This window comes from Papaver somniferum, chromosome 2 (genome assembly GCF_003573695.1).
Source record: "Papaver somniferum cultivar HN1 chromosome 2, ASM357369v1, whole genome shotgun sequence".
Lineage (NCBI taxonomy): Eukaryota > Viridiplantae > Streptophyta > Magnoliopsida > Ranunculales > Papaveraceae > Papaver > Papaver somniferum.
In genome coordinates, this window is record NC_039359.1 from 93,755,074 (window position 1) to 93,766,805 (window position 11,732).

Consider the following 11,732-nt stretch of genomic DNA (forward strand, 5'->3'; position numbering starts at 1 on the left):
GTCTCTACTTCTTGTGAATTGTGGAAAGCAATCTCTGTAAGATTTTCTCGTGTATCTTCAACTCATTCCATGGAACTCGGAACTAAGTTGCTTACAATCAAGAAAGGTAATTCTACTATTGCTGATTATACGATTGAGATCAAGACCATTACAGATCAACTTGCTGCTTGTGGATCTGTTATTACAGATGATGAAATTGTTGTTATTACTTTAGCTGGTTTAGGTCCTGAATATGGTTCTTTTGCTACTTCTATTCGAATTCGAAGTCCTCCAGTGTCAAGTATTTAATTGCATAATCTTTTAATGAGTGAAGAACTAGTTATTCAATGCGATCTTACTGCTACATCTATTGAATCAACCAATAGAGCATTTTTTACATCTGGCAGAGGTTACAGTAGAGGATCTAGAAGCTAAAATCAATATTTTCACAGAGGTGGTCGTTTTTCTGGTAGAGGTTTTGGTAGATCTTCTGGTATATTATAATTACCTACACCAACACAACCACCTTCTCATCCTACTTCTGTTTCAATACCTTCTTCTTTTGTTACTGAGGAGAGACCTACTTGTCAAATATGTCACAAGTATGGTCATTCTGTTGATGAATGTTGGAACCTCATGAATTTCTCCTATCAAGGTCGTGATCCACCTCGCAACATCCAAGCAATGCTTGCTACAACTAATATTTTTGGTCACAATCCTTGGTTTGTTGACTCTGGAGCAACACATCATCTTACTTCTGATGCTTCAAATATTGCTTCAACTTCTTCTTACAATGGTGGTGAGTCTATTACTACTGCTAATGGACAAGGTATGCCTATTGTTACTTGTGTTTCTTCTAATATTTCAGTTCCTCATCAACAATTCAGATTACACAACATTCTTCATGTTCCTTTAGTTACACAAAATTTAATTCCAATGCATAAATTCACCAGTGATAATAATTGTTCTCTCACTTTTACGTCTTCTGATTTCACTGTCAAGGATTTACAGTCTCAGAGGATACTGTTTCAATGGCCCAGTAAAAATGGATTATATCCACTGACATGTGACTTATTACCTACTTCAAAATCAACAACTCCTACATTACATACTTCAACACCAACTACCACTGTGTGGCATTGTGCTAAAGCTTTTACAACAACTTGGCATAGGAGGCTAGCACATCCCTCATGTCAAACATTTTCTAGACTGTCTAGAATAATAAATGTATATGATTTTACAAATAAATCTCTACATTGTACTGAATGTCAGTTAGGGAGGTGTCATAAGCAACCTTTCACTATGCCCATGTGTGTTTCTCAATTTCCATTACAACTTCTTCATATGGATGTGTGGGGTCCTTCGCCAGCTACTTCTGTAAATGGCTTCAACTATTATGTCAATATCATTGATGATTACACAAAGTTTTATTGGGTATTCCTTTAACTTTATAATCAGATTTTAAGAGTATCTTTGTTCAATTTAAGACTAATGTGGAGAATTTACTGAATCTTAAGATAAAAGTCATAAGGACAGATAGTGGTGGAGAATTTGTTAACAATAGCTTGAAGACTATTTTAGTAAACACTGGTATTTCTCATGAGATTACTTGCCCACATACACCTGAGCAGAATGGTGTTGCAGAATCAAATCACAAGAATTTATTGGAAATTACTAGGACCTTTTTGATTCAATCTGGTTTATCTTTTGAATACTGGTATGATGCTCTATCAACTGCTAATTACATCATTAACAAGTTACCTACTAGATCCTTGTCCGTTGATGTTCCATACAAAAGATTGTTTCACGTAGAACCAGATTATGCCTTTTTAACATCTTTTGGTTGCTTGTGCTTTCCATGGATCAAACCTTTTACTTCTAATAAGCTACAACCAAGAAGTGTTAAGTGCATTTTACTGGGATATAACTCTCAAAACATAGGCTATAGGTGTTTAGATCCTACAAATGGAAAAGTGTTTGTATCCATACATGTAGTTTTTCATGAGGATATTTCCCTTATTCAACAATGAAGAATACTTCATCTACTGATACAATCTTAGTGGATTTTCCTCTTACATCTGCTGTAATGGACATTCTTTCTTTTACTACATCTGGTACACCTGCTACTACTACTAATACTACTACTACTACTACTACTACTACTACTACTACTACTACTACTACTACTACTACTACTACTACTACTACTACTACTACTACTGATACTGCTTCTTCAACTACTACTATTACAGAATCATCTTTATCTGATAATTGCACTTATGTCCCTACTTCTACTGAATCTAGTACAACCACAGCTGGTGATTCTATCTCTAGTCATTCTATGCAAACTAGAGCTAAAAGTGGAGGTTTCAAACCAAAAGTATATCTAGCAACAAAGTATGCTTTATCTTATACTCATCTTTCTCATCTGGCAGTTCAGACTTCAACTTGTTTTTCTCAAGCAGCTAAAGTACCAGTTTGGCAAAAAGCTATGCACACAGAACATACTGCTTTGAAGAATGCTGATACTTGGACATATATATTCCGCCTCATCCTTCTCAAAACTTAATTGGATGTAAATGGGTCTTCAAAATCAAGTACAATCCAGATGGTACTATTGAAAAACACAAAGCCAGGCTTGTTGCAAAAGGTTTTCATCATTTAGAAGGCTTGGACTACACTGATACTTTTAGTCTAGTTGTTAAACCTGCTACAATAAGGTTAATTCTATCACTTGCAGTTAACTTTGATTGTCAAATTAAGCAATGCTTTTCTTCATGGAGATTTAAAAGAAAAGGTATATATGACACAACCTCCTGGATTTTAAGATCCAGAACATCCAAATTATGTGTGCAAGCTCAACAAATCTTTATATGGATTGAAGCAAGCTCCAAGAGCTTGGTATGAGAAATTATCATATGCTCTTATTTCATTGAATTGAATTTCATACCATCTCTTGCAGATTCTTCACTTTTTGTTTAGAAAATTGGTTCTCAACTAACTATCATATTAATTTATGTGGATGACATCATTATTACAGGCAACAATTCTTCTCATTGTGCATTAGTTATTTCTCATCTTTCTATTCTATTTCCAGTCAAAGACTTAGGAAATATGCACTACTTCTTAGGTCTGGAAGTTAAAAGGAACAAAGATGGTTGTTTCTATCACAAACCAAGTATGCCTTAGATTTACTCAACAAGACAAACTTAACTGGAGCAAAGCCTTGTTCCACACCATGTCCTGCTTCTTTCAAGTTGAGTGCTAACGAAGGAGAATTATTATCTAATCCTATAGAATATAGGTGTATTGTTGGCTCTTTACAGTATCTCACTTGGACAAGGCATGAGATATGCTTTGCAGTTAATCAAGTGTGCCAATTCATGCATTCTCCAACAACATATCACTTAAGTGCATCTAAAATAATTTTAAGGTACATTAAATCTACTCTTGATCATGGAATTTTGTTTACAAAGGATCACAATTTCTCTACAAGGTTGTTCTGATGCTGATTGGGATGGCAGTCCTGATGATAAGACATCCACAAGTGGATACTGTGTGTTTTTTGGTTCAAATCCTTTCAGCTGGAGTGCTAAGAAGCAAGCCACAGTTGCCAGATCCAGCACTGAAACTGAATACATGGCTTTGGCTTCTACAGCTGCTGAGGTTGTTTGGCTCTGTCAACTTCTCAAAGATCTTCATGTTTTTCTACCAACTTCTCCAGCTATTGATTGTGACAATAAGAGCTCCATTGCGCTGGATTCAAATCCCGCGCTTCATAGTATAATGAAACACTTAGCTTTAAACTTTCATTTTGTCATAAAATTAGTTCAGTCTAAATCTTTACAGGTTATTTACAGCTCCACTTTGGATCAAGCTGCAGACATCTTCACCAAAGGACTCTCTGCACCTCGATTTGAGTTTCTTAAACACAAACTGAAGATTCTTGCACCTCTTCATTTTGCGGGGGGCTAGTAAAATATTGAGTGTATTTTCATTTATTACAGCTGTATACAACTATTATTACAGTTTCTGTTATTTAGTTGTGTGTCTAGGATTGGTACACGTGTTGTTCGTCCATTTGATACTTGTATATAAACCGGAAAATGGGTTATTTGTCCAAATATTTTTAAAACACGGTTCTAATGGACGAGTAAAAATTAGTATGGGTGAAATTGACACAAAAAAAAGAGCAAGGATGAAACAGGATTCATCCTGGCTTAAACTTAAAAAATAGCGAGGATGAAACTGGATGCATCCTGTGTAAATTAAAAATAAGAAAAAGTGTTTGAAAATGGGTAGGATGAAACTGTTTACATCCTGACTATTTTCACATTTTTGTCCATTTAAACAGTATCAAAATCTAGATGTCTTTTTCACCCAGAAATTGTTGATTTTGGTCCTTTTAACCAATTTTGTGTATGAACTCTGTATGGCTCGCTTCTTTGAGTCACGTATGGTTCTATCGATACAAGACTTTTTCTCTTTTCTTCGGTGTAACTAGTATTTAGTCTATGTTTATACAAAAAATTCGACCATAAAATGGTAGCTATCCAGCCTCATTTGAAACACTCATGGCTTAAAGGTAAATATATTGAAACATTCATCTTTTACCCTTTCCCAGCTTGTGTGTTGGTGCCTGCATAGAAAATGGAGAAACGGCTACATATCTCTATGTCGAGCGCACTAACTTTCCAGTCGATGAATGCAAATTTGAATTTTCTATTGAACGAGGCCTTCAATTCAATCAATGGAACAATAATGTTCACGCTAAAAAGTATGAATAGCATTCCTGATATTTGAGAATGTAGAACAGAAATAGAAGTGGTAAACGAAAAGGTTTAAGAGTGCTTCTTGAGGGGACAGAATACGTTTCGAAATCCATATGCCCTAAACATAAAACTCTTCAGAAATGCGCTTATGTATATGCTTCTCTGATGTTTGTCCATTGCACGAATAACGTTTGAATTAATTGGATGCCGAATGATTGTCAAAAGAAGAAAAAGAAAACGCAAGAACTCCCAAAAGGCAAAAGTAAATGCTGTAATCGGGTTAAAATAAATTATGTGCGTAAATTTCCAACCAAATTACATACACAATGAAATTTCCATTAAACTTGCACAGTATCACTCACTCCACCCGATTTAGCACCTAGCTCGGAGAGGTTCGAACCAATGGAGTCACTGCCACGAGGTCGAGGGGAATTACGGTGGTGCCGGCACCTAAAAGAACCAACATGAGTTGTAGGGGAACACAGGCAATTCACTCTCGCGCTTCGAAGTACGTTCTCCTTTTGATGATGTCTGTTTCGGTGATTTGCGGGTGACATTATCAACAGCGACGCGTGCTCATGATTTTTGATTGCATGCATATCAAGTTCAAGTTGTGGTGGTACCCTGAGTTTTGCTATGTTATCATGCTTTTCGTCCATTGATTTTACACCAGTTGTATATATTGTCTGAAAAATATATGAATTCTCATCAAAATTGTTTAAAAAAATAAAAAAATTAAATGAAATGAAGAGAAAAACAAGAGAATCAGAACACCATAAAAATTTACAGTTTTGTGCCTTTAAATTCCACTTAAATAAAACAGGCAGAGAAAATATAAAAATAAAAACAACGTGAGTGAGATTGTGCACCCGAAATGGCCAAAATTACTCCACGAAATTCTTCTGCCTGCTAAACTTTTTTTCTTTTTCCTAAAAGAAATAAAAAGTTCTAGGACTGAAGAAACATTTAGTAATTTTGGAAAGCATAATATAGTAGTAATTAATGAAGAAGAATTTAAAATTTTGTTACCAACAACTAATTAGTGATTTTGTTCTTTGCACATATGATCTTGCGATTATCCCTCTTAGCCGCTAGAAACTTTGTGGTTTAAGAGAAGCCTATTTTTCTATTTTTAAATCGTTTCTTGTCTGAGTTTTCCAATTTCAAGGCTACTCGGGAGCTAGTTGGAAATGTTAAGGGATAATCTGGAAGGTAGTTAGTTCTCCAAGAGACGAGGTTGAAAACAACCCTCAATGTACATGTACTTCAATAGTAGACACGAAATGCTGGCAGGGTAGTGTTTGATGAATCCTTTCCCATCTTAAGCCATGCAGAAATTCGGATTACTCCATTCAAGAACCGGAAAACTCTCCTGATACTCCTTCCATTCATATTTTTCCACCTTTCATCCTGATTCATCCTTAACTTAGAATCATGTCATAACATGGAGAAATGTATATTTCAATTTTCTGGCCACACTCTTAAATACTTTTACTTATATACTTCCTCTAATTTGAATTTTTCCAACTAAACAACAAAAACCTAGACATCTAAGGAACCTTAAATACTAACCTAGAGTAATTGTGGGAAAAAAATATTCTCCTTGTGTTTCTTAATCTTTGTGCAAAATCCTATTTTGGGACGGAGGAAGTACATTCTTAACTGATCAGGTTTTTCTCGGAAAAAGTGACACAACAAACTGTTGCCAAATTTCAGTATCCCGATTCTCTATAGAGTACAAATGCCAAATTCTACCTCAAAAAGCATGCAAACAAGAAAACAATCATCATTTTTTCCCGCTGCAGTAATAATTAAATAATAAGTTGCAAAGGAAATTAAAATGTTATTCACAAAATGCTAATCTCTTGCAAAAACAATGAAATTCTGGCATTCCATTTTTTCCATCCGTATACACATAACCTAGTCCATCCTCTATACCCTGTTTTCAGGTAACCAGTTCATGTAATCCCGTAATATAGTACACCCTTTTGGTATGAAGGTATTTAGAGGGAGAGAGGTCTCTACATAAACATGGAGCTTCTTATAATCGATGTGATCACGTCTAGAGTAAATAAGTTTATTAGAGCAACTCCAATGGACACATCAAACAACTCAGTTTGGTGATTATACACCTATAATGGGACTGGAAAATCACTAAAACGGATGAGCAAGCCCTCAAATAAAAGGTTTTGTACATCGCATCTCATATAAAGTCGATCGTGAAAAAGTGGGGGTCTAACAACCATACCCGATATTTCGCTCAGCAATCTGTATGGACTAACTCCAATATACTTTTAAGAGAATCAACTAGACAGTCAGACTCAATCTTAATAAAAAGTATATCAAGGAGTTATATCTCAATTTCTCGATTCAATACTTACTCAAGAAAATAGAAATCTGCGAGTCTAATTGAATACAAGAGAAATTAACTTGAATGGTACCAAAGACCAATGTTCAAGTATCAATCAATATAAATCAACAACCAAAGGTTCGATATTCCAATTGATCGATTCAACGCACAACCTGTGATGTTTCAATTATATGACAAAATATAATGCGGAAAAGAAATAACGTAGACACCAGAAGTTTTGTTAACGAGGAAACCGCAAATGCAGAAAAACCCCGGGACCTAGTCCAGATTGAACACACACTTTATTAAGCCGCTAAAGACACGAGCCCAGTACAAACTAACTTCGGTCTGGACTGTAGTTAAACCCCAATCAATCTCACACTGATCCAAGGTACAGTTGCGCTCCTTACGTCTCTGATCCCAGCAGGATACTACGCACTTGATTCACTTAGCTGATCTCACCCACAACTAAGAGTTGCTACGAACCAAGGTCGAAGACTTTAATAAACAAATTTGTATCACACATAAAAGTCTACATGAATAGATAAATCTGTCTCCCACAAAAATACCTACGAGCTTTGTTCCGTCTTTTGATAAATCAAGGTGAACATGAACCAATCGATAACCCGGACCTATATTCCCGAATAACAACCTAGAATTATCAATCACCTCATAATAATCTAAATCGTATTATGGCGAAACTAGATATTGCGGAATCACAAACGATGAGTCGAAGATGTTTGTGACTACTTTTCTATCTTGCCTAGTGGAGAAATTAATCTTGAGCCAATCTTACAATTGTACTCAATACAATAGAAACAACAAGATCAGATCACGCAACTACAGAGAAAATAGTTGGGTCTGGCTTCACAATACCAATGAAGTCTTCAAGTCGTTAACCTACAGGGTCTCGATAGAAACCTAAGGTTAAAGGAGAATCGACTCTAGCTTATACAACTAGTATCACACAGGAGGTGTGGGTATTAGGTTTCCCAGTTGCTAGAGTTCTCCTTTATATAGTCTTCAAATCAGGGTTTGCAATCAATGCTACCTTGGTAACAAAGCATTCAATATTCACCGTTAGATGAAAACCTTATTAGATTCAAGATAATATCTTTCAAGCGTTAGATCGAATCTTAGCTTGTTATACACACATGAAATGTAACTTCGTTTAGGTTTGAGTAACCGTACCTAAACGTGTACAAGTCGTTGGTTTAACAGTAGTTAACCATAGGTTAGCCATATGAGTACTTTCATATCAACCTTATTCTTCTTTACCACAACTAGTTCAAATGACTCAAATGAACTAGTTAGAGAGTTGTTCAATTGATTAGATCTCATAGAAGTATACAAGACACAATCGAAACAAAAACAGTTTTGATTCACTCGAATCGATTCATGAACATTATAGCCAAGGTTTGCAAAGATTGCATTCCTTATGTGACTACTCATTTTCCCGTAGTCTACGTAATGTATACAGCTCAGAGGATCATATACTAAGTAGTATTGATTCCTCTGTTGAACTGATGATGCTAAGTAATAAATGGTATTCACGATCGCAATAATAACGAATAACGCAAATATAATGTAAAAGCTTCTAAGTTATCATGAGACACGAGAGATTACGTGGTTCGACTTTCGTCTACGTCCACGGGGGAATGAGTGATTGTTTTGTATTGAGTATGGTGGTTACAAAGATCTTAATGGTGGTTACAAAGATCTTAAATGCTTCCCAAAGTAATAGAGAGAACTCAAGTTCAAGGATATTTAAGTTTCAAACATTAAAGAGGTATAAGCTTAAGACTAGATCTTCTCTCCTAGATGTTGAATGCCCCTATTTTGTTGGTGAGGCTTGGTATTTATAGCCCCTTCCGCTCCAGGTATATCTTTGCCGCCTCTGGGTCCATCGTTCGCTGATATAACTTTTGTACCAATGGTACCTTCGTTCACCACATGCTTTCTCCAGTCGCACTCTTCCACCTCAGCTGACCCACGTTCCTTCGGGAACTTCCCAACCTTAGTACAGGTTGTACCTTCATTCACCGCCAGCTTCTGCCAATCGGGTTCTACCACGCCTTCTATATTCACGTGCTTTGATTATGCGTGTAGATAAGAGATTTGTGCATTTAATGCTGATTAGATGCGTCATCTAACGTTGTCCCTTCGCCAGCTGCCTCCTTGTAGACTAGGCTTTTACTCTTCTTATCTCAACCGTCGAGGCATCCTTTCTTGGGACGGGATAAAGTAGATCTGCGAAGGTATCCTTTGTTACTCAGGCTTCTCTGTATAGCGAAGGCTACACAGTTAAGTTTGTATACGTCCACTAATATCGTGACACGTGCTCCGCAGAATATTGGTATTCACAGTTTGCCCCTTTTGGTGTAGTTTTTTAAGTGGTAAATAAAGTTCGTTCAACTCGGACTTGTTTAGACTCAATTTCAGACTTAATAATAGAAAACAATAAAAAAAATTTTTATATATACGCAAGGTTTTTCACAATGTCGAGAGATTATTGAGACTCAGGATTCCACCAAACCTCATACCATGTGGTTCAAAAATCAATTCTTAGACAATTATAGCTCTTGTTTATTGACTCAAATTCAGGGTAGATTTCAAAAAGATTAAATGTAAATCACTAGCATGATTCATCAAAAGCACTTAGACCAAGCATACATCATCGTACGAATTCACAAATAATTAAGAAAAATCATAAGAAGATTAAATTAATGCAAAAAGTCATAAAAAGAATTAAATATAATTACCACACGTATGAAATATGGCTTCGTCCGTCATCCCAGTGTTGGGGTTTAGCTCCTCATATTAACCATGATATCAAAATATGTGTTTGTTTCTCAAAAGATGATTAAAAGAGTGAAAAGTAATAACACAGACTGTTTGCAACAGTGTATTGGTGTTGCAAAACAGCTGTTACAATGGAACTGTTACAGAAAAACTGTTGCTTTGTCGCTGATTTTAAAACCCTAGAATAAGACTGCCCTGAACAGCTTAATGTTCTTCAGCTGTCAAACAACGACACTTTTTTGCGACTGTCTACCGAGGGTCAATGTTCTTGAGCTGTTCTTCTTCTTCAACAGCAGCAGCAGCAGAAACAGAGTTTGGTAAAGCTCTGATTTCTTCTTCTCTGGCTCTCCTTAGGTTCCCAAACTCACGACACCTCTTCTATATGACCCAAGACATATATTTATATCAAAAATACCGATTAAATCTCTCCCAAATCTTCCAAAATCTCTTTCCTTCTCTTCACGGCCAAGTTGCGACAATTTCTTGTCTTAGGATTTCTACGCGTTTCTGAGCTTTCCTTTTTATTTTAAACTCTTCGTTAGATAGATACAAATCATTGGGAAGGTTTACAGCTTTTTAATCACTCTAAAATTCCCTAAAACAGGTCACACACGTGACTTTCCATATTTTCTTGTTGTGAGAAAAATCCGTCGATTGAGCCCATTCTAATCGATTTAAACACCCATATCAGATTCCTAGACCCATAAGGAGTTTATCCTATGAAAATCAGAGGTTTAATCGACCTCAAACTCCTCCAAATCACGATTGCCAAAACTGCTCTTCAACTACACTTTTTTCCCGCCAGAACCCGAACTTTGAATGTTGAAGATGGTTGCCCCTTATCCAGAGTAGGGGTGCGATTAGCATATGCCTGGAAATGGGATGCCCCTTAGTAATTAGGTTACCCCTTATCCAAAGTGAGGGTCTGAATAGCAAATGTCCTCCTATGAACGCAAAAAACACTTTTCGAGCCAATTTCGCCGCAAAATCTTATTTTTCCAAAAACACCTACAAAGACATAAAAAGCCAAAACAAATACAAAATCAAGCACTTGACAATATATACAATTGAGATTATATCAGACACAAAAATGTTTCTATCAAATACCCCCAAACCTATTATTTGTTAGTCCTCAAGCAAAATAAAATAGAAATAAAATCCTAACTCACTGTCGCAGGCATCGTTGATTGCATTTAGCGTATGCAATAAGCCTTTAAACCCCTTGGTGTCCCTAGTGGCGGAGTGTTGTCTCCGGAGGGCTTACCAGAGGTATACCTACAAAACCTTTTTACTCCAGACCCTAGCTATCTACACAGAACCTTGGAAGGAACTAAAGAATCTCCTTGATTGGCATACTTATTGACTACAGGAGGAAGTACCCTGATGTGAAATTCCAATTGTTGTACACGAGTTTGCACTCAAGCATACTAAAATTCATATGAAGTGACAGAGCTCTACTCAGATAGTCGCACTATGGACATCAATATCCGGAGTCAAAAATAATCACATGGATAAACCAAGAAGATGGATATAGAAAAACATAGATGGTTTTGATGTTTACTAGGTGAACGGTGTTTCTCATATCTGTCTGAAGGCCTCCGCCAAAATGAACCTATCCTAATGGACTGAGATACTAGTCTGACTAATATCAACACACTGGCATATACAAGGGAACCAGTAATTGATAATCCTAACTCTAGGTCAACACAACTGGCATATAGAAGGGTTCCAGTGGTCGACTTTATTGAATTTATTCCAGTTGGTTTGATGGTCTGGTCTTTTTTTTTTTTTTTTTTTTTTTTTTTTTTTTTTTTTTTTTTTTTTTTTTT

General features: G+C 36.2%; 1 long non-coding RNA gene across 1 annotated transcript; it reads right to left on the minus strand.

Moving 5' to 3' along the window:
- Positions 1-4,998: 4,998 nt before the first annotated feature.
- On the minus strand, positions 4,999-5,770 carry LOC113353720. Its single transcript, XR_003361485.1, has 2 exons — positions 5,621-5,770; positions 4,999-5,437 (listed from the first exon to the last, which is right to left on the minus strand). It is a non-coding gene; the product is annotated as an uncharacterized LOC113353720 (long non-coding RNA).
- Between the last annotated feature and the right edge of the window lie 5,962 nt (positions 5,771-11,732).